The sequence below is a fragment of the Manis javanica genome, chromosome 18 (assembly GCF_040802235.1).
Source record: "Manis javanica isolate MJ-LG chromosome 18, MJ_LKY, whole genome shotgun sequence".
NCBI lineage: Eukaryota > Metazoa > Chordata > Mammalia > Pholidota > Manidae > Manis > Manis javanica.
Window position 1 is genome coordinate 8,912,381 of NC_133173.1, and position 25,653 is coordinate 8,938,033.

General features: G+C 43.9%; 2 long non-coding RNA genes across 2 annotated transcripts in view; one reads left to right on the forward strand and one right to left on the reverse strand.

The window, feature by feature from the left end:
* Positions 1 to 9,344: 9,344 nt before the first annotated feature.
* Positions 9,345 to 21,363, reverse strand: LOC140847300 (uncharacterized). Its single transcript, XR_012127212.1, has 3 exons — positions 21,225 to 21,363; positions 15,379 to 15,520; positions 9,345 to 13,117 (listed from the first exon to the last, which is right to left on the reverse strand). It is a non-coding gene; the product is annotated as an uncharacterized lncRNA (long non-coding RNA).
* Positions 21,364 to 21,402: 39 nt separating this feature from the next.
* The window catches only part of LOC118968761 (uncharacterized), a 45,003-nt gene continuing 40,752 nt past the window's right edge, over positions 21,403 to 25,653 (forward strand). Inside the window, exon 1 of the long non-coding RNA XR_005056594.2 lies at positions 21,403 to 21,521. This is a non-coding gene — a long non-coding RNA (uncharacterized lncRNA). The remainder of the gene's footprint in view (positions 21,522 to 25,653) is intronic.

A 25,653-nucleotide genomic window follows, 5' to 3' on the forward strand; every position in this document is an offset into this window, starting at 1 on the left:
TAAGTTTAGACATTGAATCTCTTACTATTCCGGAATGGTCTGCTGTTAAGGTTTAGCTAAGTTTTATTAGTTCTTTTTCCTGACTCTTAATGCTCTCTGCACTCCTTTACAAATGTAGTTAATTTTTTGTATTTTCCCACTCAGTTTATCCTAATATGAACTCCTTACATTACTATGCTACATTTGTCAAGATTAAGAATTTAACATTGGTACATTATTGTAAATTTGGATTTTACCAGCTTTTCCACTAATGTTCTTGTTTCACTTCCAGGATCCCATCAGGACGCCACATTGCATTTGGTGGCCATGTCTCCTTAGTCTCCAGCTGGTGAGTTTCTCAATCTTTCCTCTAGCTTTTCATGACCTTGACCTTTTGAAGAATACTGGTCAGTTATTTTATAGAATATCCCTCCATTTGGCTTTACCTGGTGTTTTCTCATGAGAGACTGGGATTGGGGAGAATGCCACAGAGGTGAGGTGCCCTTACTGCATCACATCCGGGGTACACGGCGTCACCATGATTTACCACTGACGATGTTGACCTTGGTCATTTGGTTAAGGCAGTGTCAGCCAGGTTTCTTACTGTAAAATTGTCATTCTACCATACTCATTTGAAAGTGAATCACCAAGTCCAGCCCACACTCAAGGGGAGAGAGATTAAGCTCCATCTCCTGGCAAGAGGGGATATTTATATTTACTATTTGGAATTATTCTGGAAGAAAGATGTATATCTTGTGTCCCATTTATTTATTCAATCATTTGTTTATATCTGTATGACTCATGGACATTGTCTTCTTTGGGCTATAATTTCATACACATGTTATGTGTTTTCTTGCTCAAATTGTTCCAGTTTTGGCCACTGGGAGCTCCTTCAGATTGGCTCCTAAATCCTTTTGACATTTCTCCTTCCATGTTTTGTTTTTAGTTTTGTCTTGCTCTGTTTTGGGTTTTCATCACTTCTTTACTGTCTGTCACTTCCCAACCTCTCAGCAGACACAGGAAATACATGTACTCAGACCACCTTATGCTATCATACCAGCTCCTGGGCTTTCCATTTCACACGGCCACACCTCGAGCCTTCTTGGAAGAGATCACTGCACACCCCTAGAGTTTGGAGTCTGTCTGCAAACAGACCCTGGTGTCTGCTTCCTCTCTAGAGAACTCTGAAAGTAGGAGGGTGGGATATGGAGACAGGAAAGGGGGCGCTGGTTAGAGTTTCCTCTGATGGCAGAGGAGAAAAAGCAGAAGTGAGGCAGCCTTCTCTCTGAACATTTGGAGTGAGAAAGGCGGGTGTTTCCTCATGGGCCACTGCGTGCTGAGGAAAGCAGCAGAGCTTAAGCCATCCTGAACTTTCTCTAAGAAGGCAACCTGCTAGGGAAAAGGAACCCCAGTAGTGAGTCATTTGCAGCACTTACCACTGGGGTCCGGCTGCTAGATAAAGTACAGGTCTCCCGGGTAAACTGGAATTGCAGATACACAACAAATAAATGCTTAGTATAAGTATGTCCCAAGCAAACTGCTTATCTGAAATTCCAATTTGACTGGAGTCTTGTATTTTTATTTGCCAAACCAGGCAACCCCACTTTGGGGCAGAAGTTGAAATGGGGGTTGCAAGAGCTTGGCTAGAGGAGGTGTCATCACATCAAAGAAGTGCAAAGCCCTGAGTGCCCGAATAATCTCTGCACCTGCTCCCAGCAAGGCCTGTAGAATAAAGGGCATCATCAGCCAAGAAAAAAATTTATACGCAGCCCCAAGGTCAATAAACTTGGTGCACCTAGTCATCCTTCAGAAGGCAGCTCAACTGCTACGTCCACTCTGAAGTTTCTTTAACTCTGGCCCAAGCCAAACAAACACTCCTCGGCTGTATTCTCCACAGGCCTGTGTCTGTGCTCCTGTGCAGGCCCAAGCAACCTGAAGAAGAGTCAGGTACTGTTCGTGGATTACTGAGCTGGTTGCCCCGCAGTTTTCCGAGCTTCTGTGTGCAGAACTTTGGCCCTGTCCATCTTTGCAGCCTCAGTGTCCACCATAGGCACAAGTAGAGTCTACAGAGGCTCTACAAACATTCATTCAAGGAGCAAGCGGATAAATGAATGGTCACTCCAATTTTAGAGATGGGGGAACCGAGGCCCAGAGAAACTCAATTCAATTCAATTCAATTCCACATGCATTTTTTGTTCTTTTTTAGTGGGTCTACCCATGAACAAGGAAAATGAATGATGCTTCAGAAACTGGAGTGGAAGACCTTCATGTTCAGCAATGGGTAGAGATGCGTGCTGTGAAGGACACTGAACCCCGCCCTTCCTAGCCTGAGGGGGGCAGTTTTCCCTCCCCGACCCAGCTGCTGCCCTTTGAGGGGTGGAGCAAGCCTTGGAAAGAAGTCCAAAGTTCCAGGTTCATTCTGACTCTGACCCTGGGCAAATCACTCTGCCTCATTTTCTCCTCTGTGACCTGGAAGGGATCACCTAAACCAAGCAATCTCTACAGTCCTTTGAGCTTGTTTCCCCATCCAGCAACCAGCACTTGTTGAGCTCCTCTGTGCGGATCTCAGGGATACAGAATGATACATGGTCCTTGCCCTTAAGCTCACAGCTACCGAAAAGTCAGGGAAGCGAAAGTAGGACCCAAGCGTGGCTGGTACCATTATAACGAAAGCAACAGCCACCACTCACTTTGCATACATGCCACATGCCAGCCACGATCCCAAGTCTCACTATCACTGTGAGTGGGGGTCATTTTAAATCTCATTTAGGGAAGCTCACGTAGCTAGTAAGCACTAGAGCAGCCTGACTCAAAAACTAGAGCTCCTAACCCCTCAGCTACACTGCCTCCCTGACAGAAGTACATGGAAAGAAGCAGGGAGTGCAGAGGAAGGCACAGGGACCTTCCTACCGGACCCAAAATCCAGAACCCTTAAAATAATTTAAATAATAATAGGTATCAGAAACAGAATTCATTATGTTCTATATAGAGCATGGCTACAAACATTTTCCATATAATCTTCATAAAAGCCCTATGAGGTTGGTACTATTAACCCCATTTCATAGATGAGGAAAATGAAGTACAGACTGTGGGCAGAGCTGGAATTTGAACCTGGATAGCCTGGCTTCAGGGCCTGGGTGCCTATGCATTTTGCTATCCCGTCGAAGTCAAAGGTAAATGACAAACTGGAAGAAAAAAAATCTTTTTTTTTTTGAAACTTACATCACAAAAACCTAGTCTCCCTAATATATTAAGAGCTCTCCCTAACAACAAGGCCAACAACCTAATAGAAAAATAGGCAAAGCATATGGATGGTTCAGTAAAACTAAATGCATACAGGAAAAATACAGATTTTAACCCTACTGAGATGACATTTTTCAGCTACCGGATTGGCAAAATACCAAAAGTTTGACAGAACACTGTGAGAATGTGGTCAACAGCATCACACACGTTGCTGGGAGGAATACAAATCAGCACAAGATCTACAGACGGCAACTTAAAATGACAAATCCATATACCCAGTAATTCTACATCAAGAAATTATCCTACAGATAAGTCACACATGAAAAACAGCATTAAGGTGAGGCTCGCCATTGGGACCCTCTTTGTGTGAGCAAAGCCCTGGAAACAACCTTCGTGCCCATCAACAGGAACCGGTTAAATACAGTGGGCACGTGGAATGCTTTGCACTGTAAAAAGACTGAGGAAGCACTTTGTGGATTGACCGGAGACAATTTCAAGATAGATCAATGAAAAACACAAGGTGCAGAACAGTGTATAGGACGTTTTTCTTTTGTGCATGTGTTCTGTGTAAAAAGAATAGGAAAGGAATCTTGTGTTGATTTGCATAGGCATTAAAAAGTATCTTTAGGGGGAGATAGGAAATGGGTCGATGGGGGACAAGGATGGGAAAGGACAACTTCCCCATATATCTTTTGCATTTTTTTGAGGCTTGGCCACTTCTTAATTAACAAAGAATTTTTAAAGAAAGGCCTTTTAGAGAAGGGGTCATTTTAGGACCCTCTGGCTCCAATATGACTACTCAATGGTCCTGTTAATGAAATAGATTCTTCATGAACCCATCAGGGCCAAAAAAACAAAAGGGGTATCAGGATGCCCGCGGGTGCAAGGAGATCCTTTCATTCGGACTCACTCATCAGCTCCCCATTATGCTCCTGAGGCTCAAGTCAAAGCTAACACTCTAGCACCAGTGACATCTGGTAACAGGTAACCGTGGGCAACCGGGCTTCTCTCCTGGTTGTCTTAGCAACGGTGAGGCTCCTACACTTGGGTTTTCATTGTGAAGTAATTATCAGGCCTTGTGGTGCGCTCCTCCACATTTGCAGCTATTTACATCAATGACGATTATGAATGAGTCTAAATTAGATGCCACTTCAATTGAACTGTTAAGAGAGGCTGTGAATGGAGTCAGATTTGCATATCCTTCCATCAAGACCAGCAAACACTTTGAATTATATGGCTGGTATAATTCAGGGATGGGGTGCCACTGACACGGCGGCCATGAAAAGCCACTGGATGGCCGAAGACCTGCCCCGTTCACCCGAGATGCGCAGCCCCTTCTCCACCTTCTTTCCCTCCCTCTCCCACCATGAGTAGCAGGAGCACGCCCAGCAGGCTCTTGATTTCAAACCAGCATATACAACAAAACTTTGATTTATCAGAACTTTGTAAAACTGTAAAGGAGTGCAGAGAGCATTAAGAGTCAGGAAAAAGAACTAATAAAACTTAGCTAAACCTTAACAGCAGACCATTCCGGAATAGTAAGAGATTCAATGTCTAAACTTAGAGAGAGACCAGATCAAAGGAAGAGAGAGCGAGAGGCCAGCCAAGGGCTATTTGAATCCTAGTTTACTAAATCCCCATGGTTTACAACCCTGATATCCACCCTGGCAGGGCCCTTGCTTATTTTCATACTGCTTCTCACTTTAGGTCCCTGTATCTTAAACCGGCTAATAGCCTTTGTTAGGGAAAGAGTGAGTGCTGTTCAGGTGCTAATGCTGAGACGCAGTCTCATTCACTCACACAGCAGGAAGAAACAAACATTCCATGATTGGAATGGTCAAAGGAAAGTGGGGAAATGTAGAATCTAAGCATTAGTAAGATTAGTAAATTAGCATAAGCATAGCCATCTTAGAAACCTAGAAACCATTTTCTGAGAGTGTGACTCAGAGGAAAAAAAAAAAAAACCCTGGGCCTGGGTAAGGCCTTGAAAAACAAGTTAATCATGAGCACCGGGTGGTGGGCAGCTGGGACCCTTGGTCAGCTAACCTTGGTCAGTTAATCTTACATACCAAGCTTATCGTGCAGAACCTCCCTAACCATTGAGGAGTAGTCTTACCCTGCCCTTGCTTAACCCCAGGATATATGTCTTGCAAGAATAATGTATAGTTATAGAAAATTGCTATGAGTTAAGTGCTTTGAAATTGCTATATAAACCCTTGGCTCTGAGTGCTCGAGGTCCTTGTTGAGACCCGCTGCATCGGGTTGACTTGGACCTCAGCTAGCTAGCTGAATAAAGACTGCTTAAATTTACATCTCTATGCCTGTGTAGTTTGTTCTCTGGGGAAGCCTCGGAAGCCTGGACCCTAACAAAACAAAGATTCCCATATAATTAGCCCCACTTCTCACTGGAGAAATCTCCAGTTCTGGCTGCCCAGAGCATCTCCCCTGGAAAGTGGTGGAACCAGGGCTCGTAACCACATCTTAGAGTTTCTTCCACTTCTGCTCCTTCACTCAGGCCAGGAAATAAAATTTTCTTTGTTTGGAGGGTGACACTGAGTTTCATAAAGTCCATGTGCCCTAGTGAAAAGTACTAGCGCTTCTGCATCTCTCAGCCAAAGGTCAGGAGGAAGCCAAACCCTAGCATGTTTAGGAAAAGCTCCCAGTGACTCATATAAACCCTTAATACCTGATTTGAGGGATTATATTATGCCCGCCAACATGCAAATACATTCTCTCCCTGAGCTATATTATTCCAATATTATGCAATGTACCCTCTTAGAAGTGAGTTCATTTTGTGGCCTGTCATTGAAATACAGTTACAGGAAGAGAGGAAAGGAACTCTCCAGTGCTTGGAGGAAGCATTGACTGTTCCCCAATCTGTCCACACTCCTGGTCCAAGTAGGTGACGTAGGGCTTCTTTTGAACCTCAGGCAGGTGGGGTAGCTCCAATAGCAACAGGAGATGGGTGAGGAGGACAGTAGCAACAGAGATGTATTCATTGCTGCTGTCCGGTTTGACTGGTTCCGCATGTGTGAGTCTAAGCAGCCAGATGAGTGGGGTTCAGAAGGCAGCAGGATGGTGTCAGAAAGCTATAAAAAAGCTAAATCGTAGCAAGAAACAAAGAATAGGGAAGGCTAGAGTTTTAATTCGTAGAGAAACAATCATTTACAATAGTTGGAGAACATAATTGGTTTTCTATTGCTTCATACAAATTTTCACTATTTAGCAATGTAAGTCAACATCATTTGTTATCCCACAGTGTGTGTGAGTCAGGCTGTGGGGTGGCCTGAATGGGTCCTCTGCTCAGGTCTCACAGGTGGGGATTCAGGTGCCAGCTGGGCTGCATTTTCATCTGGAAGCCAGAGTAGAGAAGGATCCATCTTTAAGCTCCCTCAACTTGGTAGAATTCATTTCTTTGAAGTTCTAGGATTCATGGCAGTGTATTTCTTCAAAGTCAACAAAGAAGAGTGTCTACCATCAGGGAATGCCTAGATCTTCTTCTGAAGAACTCCCCTGATCAGATCAGAAATACAGAGGAAAGCCCCCTTTGGATGAATTCAAAATCAACTGATTAGGGACCTTAATTACATCTGCAAAATCCCTTCGGCTTTGCCATATAATGTAAAATAATCATGGGCATAATACCCAGTCACCCTGAGCAGATTCAGTCACAGGTCCCATCCACCCAGGGGCAGGGGATCACACAAAGGCAAGGTCTCTAGGGGTTGGGAATGAAGGCCTTCCAGGGGGCGTCCACATGGGAACATTTAGTGTTACTTTGACTTGCACAGTGACCTTGTATTTGTCCATCCTTAGGCAGGATCATAAAGTGGCCTTTCTTTTGGCTCACATCATCCTGGTCACAGTGACCCCACCCAATGCTGGTGTACTCTGAGATTGTCATGTTTCCTGGGAGAACACCGAAGCATGGCTGTTAGTGCCAGCCCAGCTTCTAACAACACTGAGACCAAGTCTTTGGTGTCAGCCTAGCCCAGATGTCACAGGCTGCCTCTTTTGTCCCTTGAATGATTATTTTTCTTCTACTTCCCCCCACACACCTGCCAGAATTGTATTCTAATGTAACCACTTATGTTCTTTAAAGTCTTTAACAGCCCACTCTATCAGACTGTTCAGCAGCAAAAATAATGCATTTAAATTGAACATTTTATGTATAAGATTAAGTGTTAAAAAAAATCCTTCCAGCCTAAGTTAGCATTATAATTATGATTAGTATACAACTGATCAAAGCAACATAAAGATACACATTTTGATATTTGATTTTTAAATATATCAAATAAAATTTTATTAAAATGTATCTACTAATCAAATGGATGGAATTCATTTTATTTCCAATTCATTCAAGCATTCATGGATGAATATTAATAATTATCGCATCAGAAAGGTTCAGCATCAATTCCATTTCTAATTTTTGTTTGTATAGAAGCAGGCACTGAGAAAAATTGCCCATATAAATAAGTAGCAAGAAATGGAAGGATACTGATTAAAGGAATGTCATTCAAGTCTCTGAACTGCTGAATTATATGTTTGTTGTGACTTTGTTAAATTAACACTTGTTAAGGAGAGCCCTGAGGTACTTGAATGTTGAGGCTCCATTCAATAAATTACCACAAGGTAATTGAAATAGAGAAGTGTATTAATCACAGGTCCTGGAGGACATACACAGCATGGTTTGCGGGGCCACAGTCGGAGGTGAAGGCTAGCCCCTGTGGATCCCCTGGCCACACAAACTGGATGCCGATGCAGCAATATTATGGAGTAGCTCAACTCTCAACAATATGATCTAGCATCAAAATTATTCAATTAAATGAAAACCAATTAAGTTGCAAACGTTTTTGTTACCCAACCATTAGGGTCATTCATTATCTCAAACCTAACAGCAGTGTTTTTGAATCAACACTTTGTTGGTAGCTTAAAGGTTATTAGTATACTCAGGACACTGTGCCAGAGTTAGATTCAGAATGACCAAGAGGTAGGAAAGTGGGAATTATGAAAGGAGAAATAGGAAAGGAAACCCTGTGGTTTCATCTCAAAGGAGTTCCTAGGAAGATCAATTTTAGGAAAAAGTACATATGAAAACAGAGGCTCTGAAAATTGATTCCCTTAGAACGATCCCCGCGCTTTGTAGAATGTATATGCATGAGGGCTCCAATTTGAAGACACTGATGTAAAACATTCTAAGATCTTTGTATCTGAAGAGAGAAATTGATTAACCTTAAATTTTGTTTAGTATGTATGTATCTAGGGTAACCACTAAAAGAATATTCTTATATAGACAAAGCATATGCAAAATATTTGGGGAGAAAGTTGGACTAGATTGAGGGGAAAACCAAAACCATCTATTATCCAAAAGAAAGCAAAAAATACACCTAGAGAAGTGTATTAATCACAGGTCCTGGAGGACATACACAGCATGGTTTGAGGGGCCACAGTCGGAGGTGAAGGCGAGGTGCAGGCAGAGAGCAGTGGCAGTGATGGGGGGAGCAACACATAAAGCAGGGGAAATACAGTAGAATAAATGCAATGTACCCTCTTAGAAGTGAGTTCAACATAAATTTTTTTAAATAAAAAGACAAAAAATTAAAAATTAAAGAAAAAAAAGACAAGTTTTCAGACTGGATTTTCTAAAAAGGAAAAGAAAAAGAAAAAGGAAGGGAGGAAGGGAGAAAATTTCCTTACACCTGCTATTTTAAAGAGAAGCCAGTCCCCAAGAGCAGGGCGGGGGGAAAGAGAAAGGAAAGAAAGAAGTCTACAAGTCAAAAGTCTAAAAATGGAAAATAAGATAAGCAGGCCAGTACCAAAGGAAAGCTGATACTGCTGTATAACCACAGGAAACAGACTGTAAACAAGGAGATAACATAACTACATAATGATACAAGGTTCTATTCATCAGAAAGAGAGAGTCAACTTTGCATTCATTTAACATATAAAGCAAAAATTAACACAGCTTCAAGGAGAATTAGATAAATCCACCATCAAAGTGGGAGATTCTGACTCTCTTCTCTCAGGAATCGATAGCTCAAGCTCACAAAGAAATAGTACGAATGTTAGGGTCCAGGCTTCCGAGGCTTCCCCAGAGAACAAACTACACAGGCATAGAGATGTAAATTCAAGCAAAGTCTTTATTCAGCCAGCTAGCTGGGGTCCAAGTCAGCCCGATGCAGCGGGTCTCAACAAGGACCCCGAGCACTCAGAGCCAAGGGTTTATATAGCAATTTCAAAGCACTTAACTCATAGCAATTTTCTATAACTATACATTATTCTTGCAAGACATATATCCTGGGGTTAAGCAAGGGCAGGGTAAGACTACTCCTCAATGGTTAGGGAGGTTCTGCATGATAAGTTTGGTATGTAAGATTAACTGACCAAGGTTAGCTGACCAAGGGTCACAGCTGCCCACCACCCGGTGCTCATGATTAACTTGTTTTTCAAGGCCTTACCCAGGCCCAGGGTTTTTTTTTTTTTTCCTCTGAGTCACACTCTCAGAAAATGGTTTCTAGGTTTCTAAGATGGCTATGCTTATGCTAATTTACTAATCTTACTAATGCTTAGATTCTACATTTCCCCACTTTCCTTTGACCATTCCAATCATGGAGTGTTTGTTTCTTCTGCTGTGTGAGTGAATGATACTGCGTCTCAGCATTAGCACCTGAACAGCACTCACTCTTTCCCTAACAAAGGCTATTAGCCGGTTTAAGATACAGGGACCTAAAGTGAGAAGCAGTATAAAAATAAGCAAGGGCCCTGCCAGGGTGGATATCAGGGTTGTAAACCATGGGGATTTAGTAAACTAGGATTCAAATAGCCCTTGGCTGGCCTCTCGCTCTCTCTTCCTTTGATCTGGTCTCTCTCTAAGTTTAGACATTGAATCTCTTACTATTCCGGAATGGTCTGCTGTTAAGGTTTAGCTAAGTTTTATTAGTTCTTTTTCCTGACTCAATGCTCTCTGCACTCCTTTACAACGAATAGTAAGAATCACAGGAAGAGACGGCACACTAGCTAGTTTGACCCACCAGACATACGTGGAACATTGCACACAGCAAACGCGGAACGCACATTGTTCTCCAGTGTAGAACATTTACAAAAAGCAACCCTATGCTAGGCCCATAACGTTACTCAAAAAAAATGTCAAGGGATTGACATCATACAGACCGCATGCACTGACCACAAAGCAGTTAACAATTACACAAAGATAACAAGAAAAAGCCCATGACTGGATATCTAAGATACACTTGTAGATAACTCATGGATTGAAGAAGAAATCATAATAGAAATCTCAAAATATTTAGAAGTGAAATAATAGCAAAATAACTACATTCTGAGACATGCGGGATACAACAAAAATGTCACTTAGGTGAAAGTTTGCAGTCTTAAATAGTTCACATTAGAGAATAAGAATGACAAAAACAAAAAAGAAAGTGTTAAGCCCCCCAGCTCATAAAGCTAGGAAGGATCTATTCCCTCCCCTCTTGCCACCTCGCTTCTCCCTGAATCTCCCCAAATCTCCCCACCACAGTCCAGGTACTCACTGCGCTCTTCCTGTGTGCCAGGCACTGCATCCTCCCCCATCATCTTTCTCATCACTTCTCTGAAAGTGTTTAGATTTCCCACCAGCATATTATTGGAAACACCTGGGGATGCAATGTCCAAAATAACCCTGACTGTGCTCATTCATTCAACACTGACAAATACTTGCTGACTATACATTATGTACCAAATGGCCCACGTGCTGGGGATACTGAGATGAATAACGCAAGCCCAGCCCTTGCCCCACAGCAGGGGTCCTCACAGTGTGGCCCCCAGGCCCACACCATCAGCATCAACTGGAAGCTGGTTGAAATATGAAATTCTCTCCCACCCCCCCCACCTCTTCTACTCAATCAAAAACCCTGGGGCGGGGCCCAGCATTCTGCCTTACTAAGCCTTCCAGGCGATGCTGACGGGCCTGGAGGCGTTTGAGACCCACTGCCCAGAGGAGCTGGAAGTCCAGCAAACATAAGCAATGACAATAGGGGCTTAGGTGACCGCCAGGGCAGCCGTGAAAGCCCGGGGACAGACCTTTGACCTCACCTATATTGTCAAGGAAACACCCCCCCATGAAGAGGTCACACCTCAACTGGGCTCGGGAGAAAGAACAGGTCCGGCAACGCAGAGAGAGCAAGAACACGCTAGCACTTGAGACAGAACAGTGCAGAAGGCGGACGAAAGAGAACTATAGTGTGCCCAGAAAAGGAGTCATTTAGGAAGCTGCAGCGGTTACTGTGAAAGCTGTGGAGTGTGAAGTGTGAATGGAGAGTTACGGTGGAGAGCAGATCCTGAAAACCTCCAGGGCCTCATAGGGAATTTGTTTTGAGGACAATGAGGAGTAATGGAGCGGCAGGAAAGAGCTACAGAAATGTTAGCCATTGTTAGTGGTACCCAGGGTCATCCCAGCTCCGGTGATTTCCAGCAGGTTTCTTCAGAAACCAGGAACATTATGATTATCTTTTTATTAAACTGGAATATTTAAAACAGAAAAATTTTTTGTCACTGATAACAAATGTCCAGGGCATGTCTGTCATGGAGCGAATGTGCCAGCAGGACTTCACCATTGTCTGGAAGATGAAGAATTTGATAATCTCACAGCTTTTAATGGGGTGAAACCCAGCTGAACAACAGGAAGATATGCTTGTCTTGCTCAGGCACTTGATACAAATGATGACACCATGATACAAATGATGGCAATTAACTCCAACAGACACTTTAGTAATCAACAAACATTCATTCTACAGGAAGCCCTATCCATCACCCCTGATCTGAAGACACCAGCTCCTGTGGACCCAGATGAAAGCACTTATTCAGACAAGACTATCAAATTCATCTTAAAGTAGGGTTCCCGGCTGCTTCAGACAGCTTTGTAAGAGCAGACACTCAGGAGCCTGTACCTGAGCAGCCACTGCGAGGTACAGTGTATAAAGTGAAAGCTTTGTCCTTAGATTCGTCTGGATAGAGCTTTCCCAGGTCAGTCTCTGAGTACTGCACAGATCTGATCACTACACTATTGATAAGTTTCAGTTATTAAAAAAATCGCTGGAGGTGGTCAGAGAATGAGCTCCATGGTTAACCTTTACTGACAGTCAAGGGAATCAACCAACCGAGTTTAATTCAGGTCTTTCTCACTGGCTTAATTTAATATTATTTGTAAGCCCAGAGCATCCCTCCTTGTACAAGAGTTGCAGGAAATCAATCGTGTCTCCTCTGGACAGGCTATTTCCATTCTTTTTGACATTTTTTTTTAATAGGAAATACATATCGCCTGGTGCAAAATGCAAAAGATGGAACAAAGCACAAAGAGAAAAGAGAAAAGCACATCATCTGGTTCTCTTCCTCAGAGACAGCCTCGGACAATGACAGAAAGCACCGGTTCTTGTTGTCCTGTTGTTTATACACCAATGGTAAAACAGTCCACACAGTTTTCTATACCTTAATGCTCTAGAGCTTGTTCTATATCAGCACAGAAGAGGCCGCATTCTTTATCACAGCCACACAGGCCTCCACTGTAAGGTCGTGCCTGTTTCCTATCACTGACCCTCTGCACACAGACATGCATCCCATCTTTTGCTATTTCAAACAATGCTGCAAAGTAAAGCCTTGTACAAAAATCCATTCTCTGCATGAAAGGATAAACAAAATGTGGTACATGCATGCAGTAGAATATTCAACCTTAAAAAGGGGAGCAAATTGTAACACACGCAACAACATGGACGAAGCTTGAGGACATTGGGCTAAGTTAAATAAGCCGCTCAGACAAGGTCAAATCCTTTATATTCCACTCATATGAAGTATCCAGAGTGGTCAAACTTGTAGAGACGGACAGTAGAATGATGATTGCCACAGTCTGGGGGGAGAGGGAAATAGAGAGTTAGTGTTAAATGAGTAGAGCTTCAGGTTTTCAAGATGAAAAATGTTCTGGAGATGGATGGTGATGATGGTTACACAACATAAATGTAATTAGTGCCACTGAACTGTACACAAAAAATTAGGATGGTAATTGTTGTGTGTATTTTCTGATTTTTAAAAACCCATTTCTGCATTCCGATTCATTTACTCATTCATGCATTTATTCAATCATTCTATAAAGCAATGTGTGCCTGAATCACAGAGAGTTATGTAAGGACTTATCTTTAGGTTTAAAAAAAAAGGAATTAAATAGGCAAAGAAATGACACAAGGACATTGTAGGCAGAAAATTCAGGATGTGAAAAACCAGAACACTGCATTTAAGAGAAGAGGATGGATATAAAGAGCTTGGGTACCTTGCTAAAGAGGGGATTTTATTCTGGAAGGATAAACAGACATTCTGAAAGGTGGGTGCTGCACATCAACACCTAACCTGTGTGCCAGGAGGGCCCTGGCTGCCAACTGGAGGTTTGGATCAAAGAAGCCAGACAGGATGCCAGACCAGGGGGAGATAGCTGCCACACTCAGCAAGAAATGAGGACAGCCTCGCCTCCACCAAGGGTCTCAGGTGCACACACCCACACAGGCCAGGCAAAGACATTCCCAAAATGCCAGGTAAGCCGATACCGTGGGACCACAGAGACTCTGCAGCAGCCGCCAGCCTGCGCACTCCCGCCGGGCCACAGCGGTGTTTATTAGTGAGGCTCTCTCCCAAGTGCAACAAGCCAGGCCCAGGGTCATTGACTACTGCCAAGTTAGCTGGATAAGACATGAGCCCCACAGACAGGCTGAAAGGAAATCCTCTGTCCTGCCTTCCTCCAGAAAGGGAACATAACAGTGAAGCTTGTTTCTGAATCTTGACCTGTCCAGAAAAGACAGGAAGCAGGAAATGACTGCAGTAAATGAGGATATGATGCACTGCTCTCCTAATTCCCAGTGTGGTCCCCGGACCAGCCACATCAGCATCACGTGTGAGCTGGTTAGAAATGCAAAGTCTCCAGCCCTCTCCCAGCTGTACTGAATCAGAAACTCTGGGGGTGAGGCTCCAGCAAGCTATGCCTTAACAAGCACTAGTGATTTTTCTGCAAGTTCAAGTTGGAAACCATCTCCCTCTAACAGAATTCACAACAGGTGTTTTTTAAATAGCATGTTTCTTAGCCCACCACCCAACTTGCCACATGAAGTTAACTCTGGCTCCTTTCTAATTTACTCAACATAGAAAATGTTACCAAATTTACATCCCCACCAAAAATGTACTTGCATAAACTTGTCATGAACATAAAGCAAAGTATAATTGTTTCATACATTTTATGTATCTTCTACCTTGTTTCAAAAAATATTCAAAGTGGCTGGTGTACTTGTTATTAGTATTTACCTTAGATCTCAAATGCACTGTTTGAAGGCTGTTAAAAATTTTACTCCATAAGAGCTCTGAAACTTTGTAGAGACTTGAAGGCCAGAGCTTCCTAGGTGTCTTGCCAAGGGGTTTCAGCCCCAGGCAAGTTCACTATGGATTCAGTGAGACAGAGGAATCAACAGAACATTCTCAGGGTAAAAGGGTTTACTACCTGGCTTGTTCTCCCCTCCTAGGTTGAGCGATAAAATTATGTCTGCATCAACAGCCTGCAAGTCTATAATCCTCCTTGTCTCTGCCTCTGCCCAGAGCACTGGGTAGAGCTCTTTATATAGTGACTCAGTCAATAATAGCTTATTGCCTATGGGTGTGAGGGCAGTAGCCTAGCAGTAGGCCAGTTACATCATCAAATAGTTCAGGTTCAGGTGAGGATCCTGGCCATAGGGACTTCCATTTTCCCCACACTAGGCCACAAAGTCAAAAAGCCGTCAAAAAGTCTAGGAAACATATACCAAGAAAGACCTACTATGAAATCCACAAATATTGTCTATCCAGTTGTCCTGGGGCTTTCAAAATGAGAGCACCCACAGGGCCTCATGCGTAACAGCCTACTGAAATTTGAGGAGCCCCATAGCACACTCTCTAGTCACAGAATGTTTTCTGCTATTAAAGAGAGCTTTCTCCAGGCCCTCTGCAACCATTATAAGGATTCTAGTTTTCTCTGGGTACATTTCATATAATAAATGTCAGAGGCAAGCAAGGAAGCAGACAAAAACATACACCTTGTGTCCAGGGGTTGAATCAAGGGTCTCTTCCTTAGCACATGACCTTGGGAAGGCAGCTTACCTTTCCCTTGCTCAGGTCCCAAGTAGGCAGTGTTGAGAAGTGCCTTCTGTATTACTTGAAACAAGGCAAACATTCAGCAAGCGTCTGTTATTCAAGTATTGGTTCCCTTCTGTGCCAGGAGTACTGTGGCAGATCTCACAAACTGTAAAGGGAAAAGAAATCATTGAAAATGGGCCAGGCGGTGTAATACATCCATCACCACTAGATGGCAGTGCTAAGTAATTGGTTATTAACTGGTCTTCAGAACTAAGCACTAACTTTTGTTACTCAATTATCTAGTCACTCATTCATTCAACACATATGTAGTCAATGCCAGTATGCGCCTATCACCACAGTTCGGATGCAGGACCAGCAAAGGAAGATACAGTTCCTGTCCGTGGACATTATGGACAAGCTGAGGTAGGAGCAAAGAATCACACCAACAAAATATCACATCTTTTGTGAGTGTACAAGGGTACCGGCCTGTGTCCTGGGGAGATGAGAAAAAGAGGAAGCCACGATCCGAGGAAGAACAGGAGTTGGTAGGTGGGATGGTGTGGGGAAAACTGAAATTCCTACGCCAGGGTCCTCACCTGACCCTCAACTTGATGATGTAACTGGCCTGCTGGGCTGCTGCCCCACATCCGTAGGCAACAAGCTATTACTGACTGCGTAACTGTAAAGAGCTCTTCCCAGTGCTCTGGACAGAGGCAGATACAAAGGAGGATTACAGACCTGACGGCTGTTGGATGTGGACGTAATACTAGTGCTTGACCTACGGGGGGAGAACAAGCTGGTTAATAAACCCTTTTACCCCCAGACCGTTCCATTCCATTGTCATTCCTCCATCTCACTGAATCCATAGTGAACTTGCCTGGGGCTGAAACCCATTGGCAAGACAGAGGGGGGAGGGGGTGCTTGTGCAGAGCGAAGAGCCTGTCAAAGGCTTCCAGGTGAACAGGAGGCCTGCACGTTCACATGGCTGGAGCCCAAAGCACAGCGGAGCAGGATGGGAGCTGCCGTCCTAGAGGATGAGCTCACGACCTCAGAAGCCTTGTTCTTTGGGGGGATTTGGGCCCAGATCCAAAGAGCAATAGGAGGTCATTAAAGGGTTTTAAACCCTGGGAGGTGGAGAGAGCTGGGTGACTAGATTGGATTTGCATTTGACAAGTTCAGATTTGCAGTTTTAACAGGGTTGCTATGTATGCTCTGGGGACTGGCTGAAAGCGGAGCCGAGTGGAGGCAGGGAGAACCATTAGAGAACTCTCCCTGGAGTCTGGGGAGGAAGGACGTGTCCTGGATCAGGGCAGGGGCAATGGAGATGAAGGGAAAGGCCTGGGTTGGGGGTAAGTTCAAGAACCCAATGACTAGGAGGTGGTACAAGAAAGGGGAATGCTGCAGATGGCTCCCGCCTGTCTGGCTTAACTGGGACTTGAAGGGAAACTGACAGGGAGGGGCCAAAGCATCAAAAGCTTAAAAACTGGAACTCACTCTCAGAGAAAGGGCATGGCTCCTTTTAATGGCCCCATTGCTTCAGGGGCTCTTTAAATAGCCTAGAGCCCTGAGTGCTAGCATTCCGGACCCCTTATCACGCACACAGCCTTCAGCTTAGATGCTGAGGGAGGAGACTGTTCAGCCAGGTAGGGCAGCTGCTCTGAGCGAAGGGTTCTTCCAGAGACATCTCCCTTGACTATTCCCGTTTCAGTTAATGCACAGTCAACTTGTTTTTTCTTTTTTGATGAGCATGAATAGACGCACACAGGCCTGGGGTTCAATCCCAGTTCTATGACATATAAAATAAGAGCCTTGGGCAATTATTGACCACCCTAACTTTAATGACGGGGTTGCTCTGCAGCTCTCAGTACAAAAGAATGAGAGAAGATCAAGAAAATGTGGCAACATGTTAACTGGTGGATCTAAACTAAGCTATAGTGGTGATAATTTTGCCATCTACATCAAGTCAACAGGTTATATACCTTAAACTTACACAATGTTATGTCAATTGTATCTCCATAAAGATGGGATGGTGAAATCTGGGTGATATGGATGTTTATACTATTCCTGTAATTTTTCAAAAGGTTTGAAATTTTCTAAATAAGTGTTGGGACGTATCACAATAAAACATGTAAGAGGGAGAGTGGATGAAGAGTATAGGTTCAACAATGCTGGCTCTTAGTTTCAAACTGTTCAAGGTGGGTGACAGAGCAAGGCGATTCATTCCATTATTTTCTACTTCCATATATTTAAAATTTTTTCCATAGCAAGTTTTTCTAAAAACATGGTTATCCTCCGGAGTAAAAGACCTGCAAAGTGCCAGCACAAAGTCCTGTTGATGTTCAGAGAAGTCTTGTCTGAATTCCTTCCCACTGATTATCATTTGCCCTTCTGCCCCGGGGGGGCCAACGCTGCCCTGCAAGGCAGTTTTTCTTCTCAGATTAGCTGCAAGATGTGTGGTTTTTTTTAAATTTCATCCTGAAAGAGCTGAAAATTACTGATGAATAATTACTAATGAGGAGCTTTGCACAATTCCTTGGACTTAAGCGCCTGACAACTGAGAGGACTCCCCTCGCCACAGACATACCAACCCTAAGGTGTAGGAAGCCACAGGAATGAATGCTGGGTGGATACATGGAGGGAGACAGGGGTCCCTCTTAAGTGCCCATTCCCTGCACTGCTCCTGCCAAGTTCCGGGGTTCCTGGGCTCCTTCTCCCAGACTGCTCAGGGTGACCCTGGAGCACCTCAGCTGAGAAGTGTGCCTTCCTGGTTTGACGACGCAGTCCCCCACTTCTCTCCTCTGCCCCATTCTTACCCCACCCCTCCAGCACCCCTGTGCCAGCCCCCCACCCCACAGGCAGTTCACAATGGGCCTCAGCCCCTCCCACTGCCATGTTTTTGCCCTTGCTCACGCAAGAGCTCAGGCCTGGACTGCCCCCCAGTATTTTTCTAGCCATCCTGCTTCTCTCCATACCAGCTGGATGACACGGAGCAAGTTGCTTAACCTTCCAAGATTCTCTTTTCTACGGGGATATTAATACCCTCCTCCTACAACTGTTTTGCGGATCAGGAAAGATGGCATACAGAGATGTCATTTAGCATGAAGAAACAACTCAAGAGTTATTATTTTCAGAACTTGACTGAAATTGTCTTATTCCTGCATCTTCTTGCTAGGTTGTAGCCTTCTTTGCATCTCTTATGTCTATCAGGATACCTGGCAAGTAGCAAATGGATGGACTTGCAAAGAGCCATGTATCAGAATCACCTGAGGGTTTGTTTTCATTTTGTTTTCAAAACATAGATCCCTGGGCTGCAGACCTATTAAGGAAGGGGACTGAGTCAAGGGATGACCCTGGGTGGGATCTGCATCCGGACCAACCCTTCATCTCTAATGGAGATAACTGAAGTTTGCTAAATCACATGTCAAGTGCTATTAAGATGCTTCAAAACAAGTCTTGTCCTACCATCTATTAGTTTCCTAGGGCTATAGTGACAAATTACGGCAAACAGCGCGTGGCTTAAAACAACAGAAATTTGTTCTCTCGCGGTTCTGAAGGGTAGAAATGCAAAATGAAGGTATTGGCAGGGCCATGCTCATGCTGAAGGCTCTAAAGGAAAATCTGCCCCCTATCCCTTTGCTTCTGGTGTTGCCAGCACTCCCTGGCATTCCAGCTTGTAGGCACAGCACTCCAGCCACTGCTTGTATAGTCAAAGCTTCCTCTGTCTCCCTCTTATGAGGACACACGTCAGGAGAAAGAGGGCTCACCCTGGCAATCCAACATCACCTCCTCATCTCAAGAGTCTCAACTTAATCACATCAGCAAAGCCCTTTATTTTTCTTTTCCAAATGAAGTAACTTTCACAGGTTCCAGGTATTAGGATGTCTTTGGGGACCATTACTCAGCATATGACACACACAAATCCCATCAGATTAAACTGAGGTGATTTGCAAGCTTCCTGTGATTCTAATGCATCTATGACAACCACTGAGATGGGCACTTACTGTAAGTTTCTTGAATGAATAAACGAATGACTAAGAAATGGCTTCCTATACTGTGGAAAATCCCCTCCTAGCTTAAAGTCACTGAATGACTTTAAGAATAGGCAGAGAGGTCTAATATGCCACAACTAAAAAGGTCTACGACAAAAAAAAAACAAAACAAAGAACAGTTTTTGGGGTTCATGACTTCCAGAAATACAATGGGCCACAGACACCTCCCATCAGAGAGGAGTACGCTCCTCCCTCCGTTTAGTTCCTTTTGTGGATGACGCAGGTTTCTTCTCCCTAGGGTGCCCAGTTTCCCCCTTCCCCCAGAAATGCTTGTGCAATACTAGACTGACTCACCCAGGAAAAACTCGTGACTCACCTCTGATTTACAGTTTGATTCCAGTAAGAGACTTAGGCTGTTGAAATATCTTAACCCAGGCCACGGAGTGACTCCTGGGTCCAGGCACACTGGGCAACCCAAGAGCAGGTAGGTGCCTTTTCTGGGCCTTTTTTTCCCAGCAAGGCTTCTGCTGTGGGTAACAAGCAGTGGTGTGCTGATATTTAACACCAGTTCTCCAAGGGCAAAAGCCTTTGGATTTGTAGTGTTTACCTCTTTCTGAGGTGTAAATACTCCCATTGTGGCCAATTTCAAGCTGCCAACGTGATGTCACTAAAAGTACAATTGGAAAGAGGCAGGCACAACCATGTCACCAGCCAGCTCCATCGTCATCACTTCAGCTCCCTGTGGACCTAGGGAAAAACTTCCGTCTTCTCTCGTAAGAATTTGCAGGACCAGGAGCTGGACAATGTAGCTGTTAAAGGACCACCACAGTCAATTTCCTAACTTCAAGGATCAAACACTACTGCTGGGAACAAATGTTTAAAAATAATCACAGATCTTTACGATCTCTTCCAGCAATAAAATTCTAGGCATAAAACAAACACTGACATCTTTCTCCTCTGAATTGTCACCAAGCTTTATTTCTAGACTTTTTAAGTTATGATTTATTTAACATTATGCCAAGCACTGTTCCAACATACTTTGATCCAATTTATCCTCCCAAGAAGTCTATGAGGCAAGTACTTTAATAATCTCTTTCAACAGATGAGCAAACTGAAGCACTCAGGGCTTTAAGTAACATGCCCAAGTCACACAGCCCTGAATTGCTTTTGCAATTTCCAATAAAGAGTGGCAGAATGAATGACCAATCTTCCAACCCAGAAAGCTCTTCACATATTTTAGGTGCAGATTCATAAAAAAATGAAAAGCATTATTTATATCTATTTAAGTGTAAACTGAACCTAATAGACATAAATATATACCAACAATATTCAACACAATGATCAGTCTTGGGACAACACTTCGCCTTCCCATATTTATCTCTACTGAAAGAGCTCAAATCTCTTTGCAATTATCAATTAATTACACGTCCATATTCCTCAGAGGCTAGGCATTACATTTATGGTCTGTTTTATGGTTACTTTATAGCTGTTAGCAGTACTGAAAATAAGAATAATTTCACGCACCATACAATGTGTCACGTAGCCACCAGAGTCAGACATGGTCATTGTTCAAAGGTTTAAAATAAAAGCTAAATTTCTAAGAAATCATCTAGTATTTCTTTGCCAATGACAATACCTCTAATTTATAAAGCATTTTATGGTTTAGAAGTTTTTCATGTGTAGCCACTATAGCACATGGAACCTGGAACGTCAGATTTCTAAACTCGAAATCTGGTTTTGGGTCTCATTCTATTCTACGTGTACTTTTTAACTGCTTACTTTTATTTGGAGTAAGTCATGGATTCATGTGGTTGAAATTCAAACGTTACAAAGACTTTCAGAAGAAAAAAAGTTCCCAACTCGGTCCCCCTAGCAACCTACCTCCTTCCTTGGAGGCAAAACAATGTAGTAACGTCTTGATATCCTTCCAGGGATCTTTTATGTAAGTTACCAGCAAACAGCATATACCGCATACCATTTCATACAAAAGTTAGCATTCTACACCTGTGGGAAGTGTAGCTGGTTTCCTCTCCTGTGAAAGGGCAGTGGGGAGGATGGCCAAACACGAAACTGCCTCCTCCGAATGCCTGCCACGCAGTCAGCACTACGGGCAGCTTCCCTTTTCTTACTCGCGAGGAGGCTTGGAGGGAAGGAGTCTTCAAGGGGCCCGAATACCAGGTACTTGTTAATCCAAGACTGTGTCCCCGCCTCCCCCAGTTTCCACTTGAGGCCTGGTGTGGGCCCAGGGTTTGCCTTTCCAACCCGCGGACGGGCGCCGCAGACGCTGCGGGTCGGAGGTTCACTGGGGAACCTCCAGGCGGAGTGGGAGCCGAGATGCCCGAGGCTCTGCAGAGGCCCCGCCGAGCACATTATTCCCTGAGCTTGTTTTCTCTCTAATAAATGAAAAACTCCCATCTCAAAGGCTGCTGTGCAAGTTAAATGAGATAATGCATGCGCACGGGCCTTCGTCATGGCGAACACTCAAGGAATGAGGAAAAGACGGGGGGCGGCTAGGAGCCCGCCCTCGGGACGCGGCGCCCGCAGCCCACGCCGGGGACTGGTGGAGCCAGAGCGTGGCCGGGCCGGGCAGTGCGTCAGGGCTCGGTCTGCGGAGGGAGGCAGAAGCCCCACCTGGGGAACGACGTTGTAAAAGTCCAGAAACACCAAGCACCGCGTACCAAGATCTCTGGACGCAAATAGACAAGTTTACTGCTTAAGCGGCGTGTAGACGCGCAGGTGCCCCGCGCTGAACGCATGGACGCAGGTTCGCGCAGGGGCAGCCCCGCCCCTAGGGCGGCGGCGGGCGCGGACGTGCGGCGCGCCGGGAGGGAAATGGCGGAGGGACGGGCGGGCGAGCGGGGCGCGGCCGGAACGCCGCAGCCCGCCGCCAGGGGGCAGCCGCGCGTCTGCGGGCCCCGGCCGGCTGGAACCGGTCTGGCCGGAAGTTGGGGCGGCTCCTCGGCTTCCGCAGCGACGGGCCACGTGGCCGGCCGGCAGGGACTGGGAAAAACAACAAGATGGCGGCGGAAGCGGGGGGCGGAGTCCGCCGGGTCGCCTGAGGCCGCGGGGTCCCTTAAAAGGCAGCGTTCGCGGGCCAGGGCGGAACCAGTTGAGTCGTTTGCCGGCGATATCCTGTTCCTTTGTCGAGCCTTCGAGGCCACCGGTCGCCGCTCCCTGGGCACCCCGAGGGTTACTGCGGGGTGTTCGCGTGAAGCCGCCGGCCTGCTTCTCAGGGTCTCCTTTTATTTTTTTGGTCCCTGCGTTCGCGGGACAGCAGAAACGCCTGCCTGCGGGCGTTTTCTTCCAGGGAGCGATTAGATGCTGCAAATCGGGCAGGGCGAGGCCTAGTCGGCACCGAATGCGTTCCCGTCTGTTCACAGTTTCGGTTGCTGTTTCTTGCCTTTGTCAAAAGCTTAAACCTGCCTCCCGTCTGGTGGAGGGAAAAAAACCCTCAATGATCTAAAGATGGTGTAGAGTAGCCTCCCCGCCCTGTCCGAGCGTTGCTGAAGTTTGATTTGTGCATATGAGCTGCTCTGAGATCCCAAGTATGGCCAAGTCCGAAGTGATTTTTATTTTAGACACCTTAGACGTTTTCTCAAAAATGTAGATGTCGGTGGTTGTGTATTAGAAAATGCAGGAAATAAGGAAAGCACGATCTAGCGTTCATGGCCTTTCAGGAAAGGCCGGCAGCGTCCCCCTCAAGGGCGCGGGGCTGGATCCTGGAAGGTAGAGCCGTCGCCTCCGTTTGCACCGTGTTCATTTTTTCACCACCGTTTTCTTTAACCTGAGTTTGAGATGAAGAGCCAGTGTGGATAAAAATAGTTAAGCTATTCTGCTTATGATGGTATATTTAGAATAAAGGAGGTTTGTCCTCTTAAGAGTTAGGATGCAGATTCATTCTGCCTAATTCGTGAGGTCACTGGTGAGTCTCTGAAATGATGGTACTTTTTTTGGTCTGGTTTTTTCCTTGTTTTGTTTTTTTAAATAATGAAACTTGTCTCCCAGAGGTTTGGGAGGTAATCAGTAAAAATTTTCTAAATGTAGTAAGGGCTCCGAATGAGGGCACCCACCCCACAGTGACAAAGCTCAGGAAAAACATGGACTTTTTAAAAATGAAGGAGCCATTACGGTTTCCTCAGTCTGGTAGGGATTTTAACGCTTGTGCTAGGATCAAAACTGCGTTGCTATTAAGTGACAAACTGGAAGTACATAATGTAATCAGGAGGGGGAAAAAATGAAGAAAAACTCAAGGCTTTCAATGCCTAAATGCGGATTTTTGACCCAAGCAGCGTTTGAGAGTTTCCTTGCGGCCACTCCTTTTTATGTCCATGCCTTCTGAGGTTTTACTTAAGACTCCATCATTTTGCAAAAGGCTGGAATGTTTCCAAAGGATCCTTTAAGCTGGAGAGTTGAGGACCCTCTCTCCTCGCAGACTGGGAAAAGAATGCAACTTCCTTCCTAGCGTTTCCTCAAAAGAAGACTCTGCCCCATTGTGTCAGTATATTTTGCAGGGATTACTCCTTTTTTGTCTCGTTTGTACACATGATACAAATTGAATCTTGGGCAACTTTTGCCGCAAATGTTCTTTACTGAACACAAGATTGAGAGAGCATCCTCAAGCCTTAAATTGTTTTCCTCCATAATTTCATTAGCATGCTTTCCTATAAAAAGAGGAAAATGTACTTTAAATTTTAAAAGAAAATATCAACCATAGCAAATTTGATCTTTTTTTTAAGAAAAAGCAAAGTAATGCGAAAAATTTGAAGAACCTATATACTTCAATAATTCAGTGTTGCCTGTCCTTGGCCTAGATTTAAATTGAGATGTTTTGTTTGAGGGGGTGATCATGTTGTGTGAACAATTTGGTAATCTTTTTACTTAACTTTTAAGAATACATTGTTCGGTTCATATTGCTAAAGCAAATTATGTTCAAAGAAAACATGAAAAGTAAACTACAAAGAAGAAAAAATGCCACCAAAGAATAACCACTATTAAACAAATTGCCTGTACGACTGTTTGTCTTAAAATAACACTACACCTAGTTTTGTAATCCACATTTTGTGTAATGTACATTTTCTTACGTCAAATAAGAATCTTCATGACTTTTAGAGCCTGTGCAATTTTCTGTCAGGTCAATTAACCATTAACCTTTCTCACAGTTGGATACCATATTTGCTTGCCAATTTTTGCGCTTATAAATAATGCTGACATCAACCCTTATGTACAAAAAGCTTTTAACATATTTCTGTAAAACAAGATGTACAATGAATCTGAACTCTTTAAGTTTGAGATGTATTTGACTCCCCAAATTGTTAATTGTGTTCTATCCTGAGTCGTCTTGTTACAATGCTTAATTTCCACCTGCAGTCAAATCCCATCTCTTCTACTTCACCATCAGCCTTCTAAATTTTTAAGTTAAAAATCATATATTCTTGGTGTATTATTTTTCTATATGGATGTGTCTAGTAAGTATCAGAATGATACAGCTTATCTTTCAGTTAAATATTTAAAAGGAGTCCTTTCATTGTCAACCTATTACTGTAAAATCTTTTTAACTACTTCATTTCTATGTAAAGACGTGATACAAAAGAAATTGCTGAAATTTTCTTTCTCATGCTCAGCAAGTATGTAAACATAGTTCTCCATAATTAACATAAATAAACTTTGGTAAGGGGAGTTATTGTGTCTTTAGGGTAGAGACCTTTAAGCAACATATCATTGTTTTATTAGTTAATTTCAATTGTTTTATTGTAGATGTGCTGCTAGACCTTTATCAATAGGAACAGGAAAAACAGCTCTCTTCAAAGCCAGGTGACTAAGTTTTTCTAAGGCTTCTCTAGATTAATGATATTTGGATACTCCCTATATGGAAACAGTTCCATATAGTCTGTGGATTACAAAATATATCTTGTTTACTACAGTCATTCCTTTGCTCTCTAAAAAGGATTTAGAGAATGCAGAGAAGTAAAGAGGAATAAAACAAATGTATAGGTAATAGAAAAATATCACCCCACAGCCATTACGTGATCATCTTAAAATCACCTCAGATTCTGCGACAATCTCTCCTCGGGTAACAGTTCTGATGATCCCCTATACTTTAAACAACCCTAGTTTTCTCTTTAAATGAAGTCCTTCTACTTACTAAACCTAGATATATTCTACACGGATAGAGAACACAGTTTGTCAGGAAAATTTGTTCAGAAGGATTTGGCGCTTTAAGCTACTATATATGGCAATCATTCTATAATACTCTTCTTTTTGGTGATAGTACCCCAGGGCAGAGGCTTATCTCTGGGATTATAATATTTGA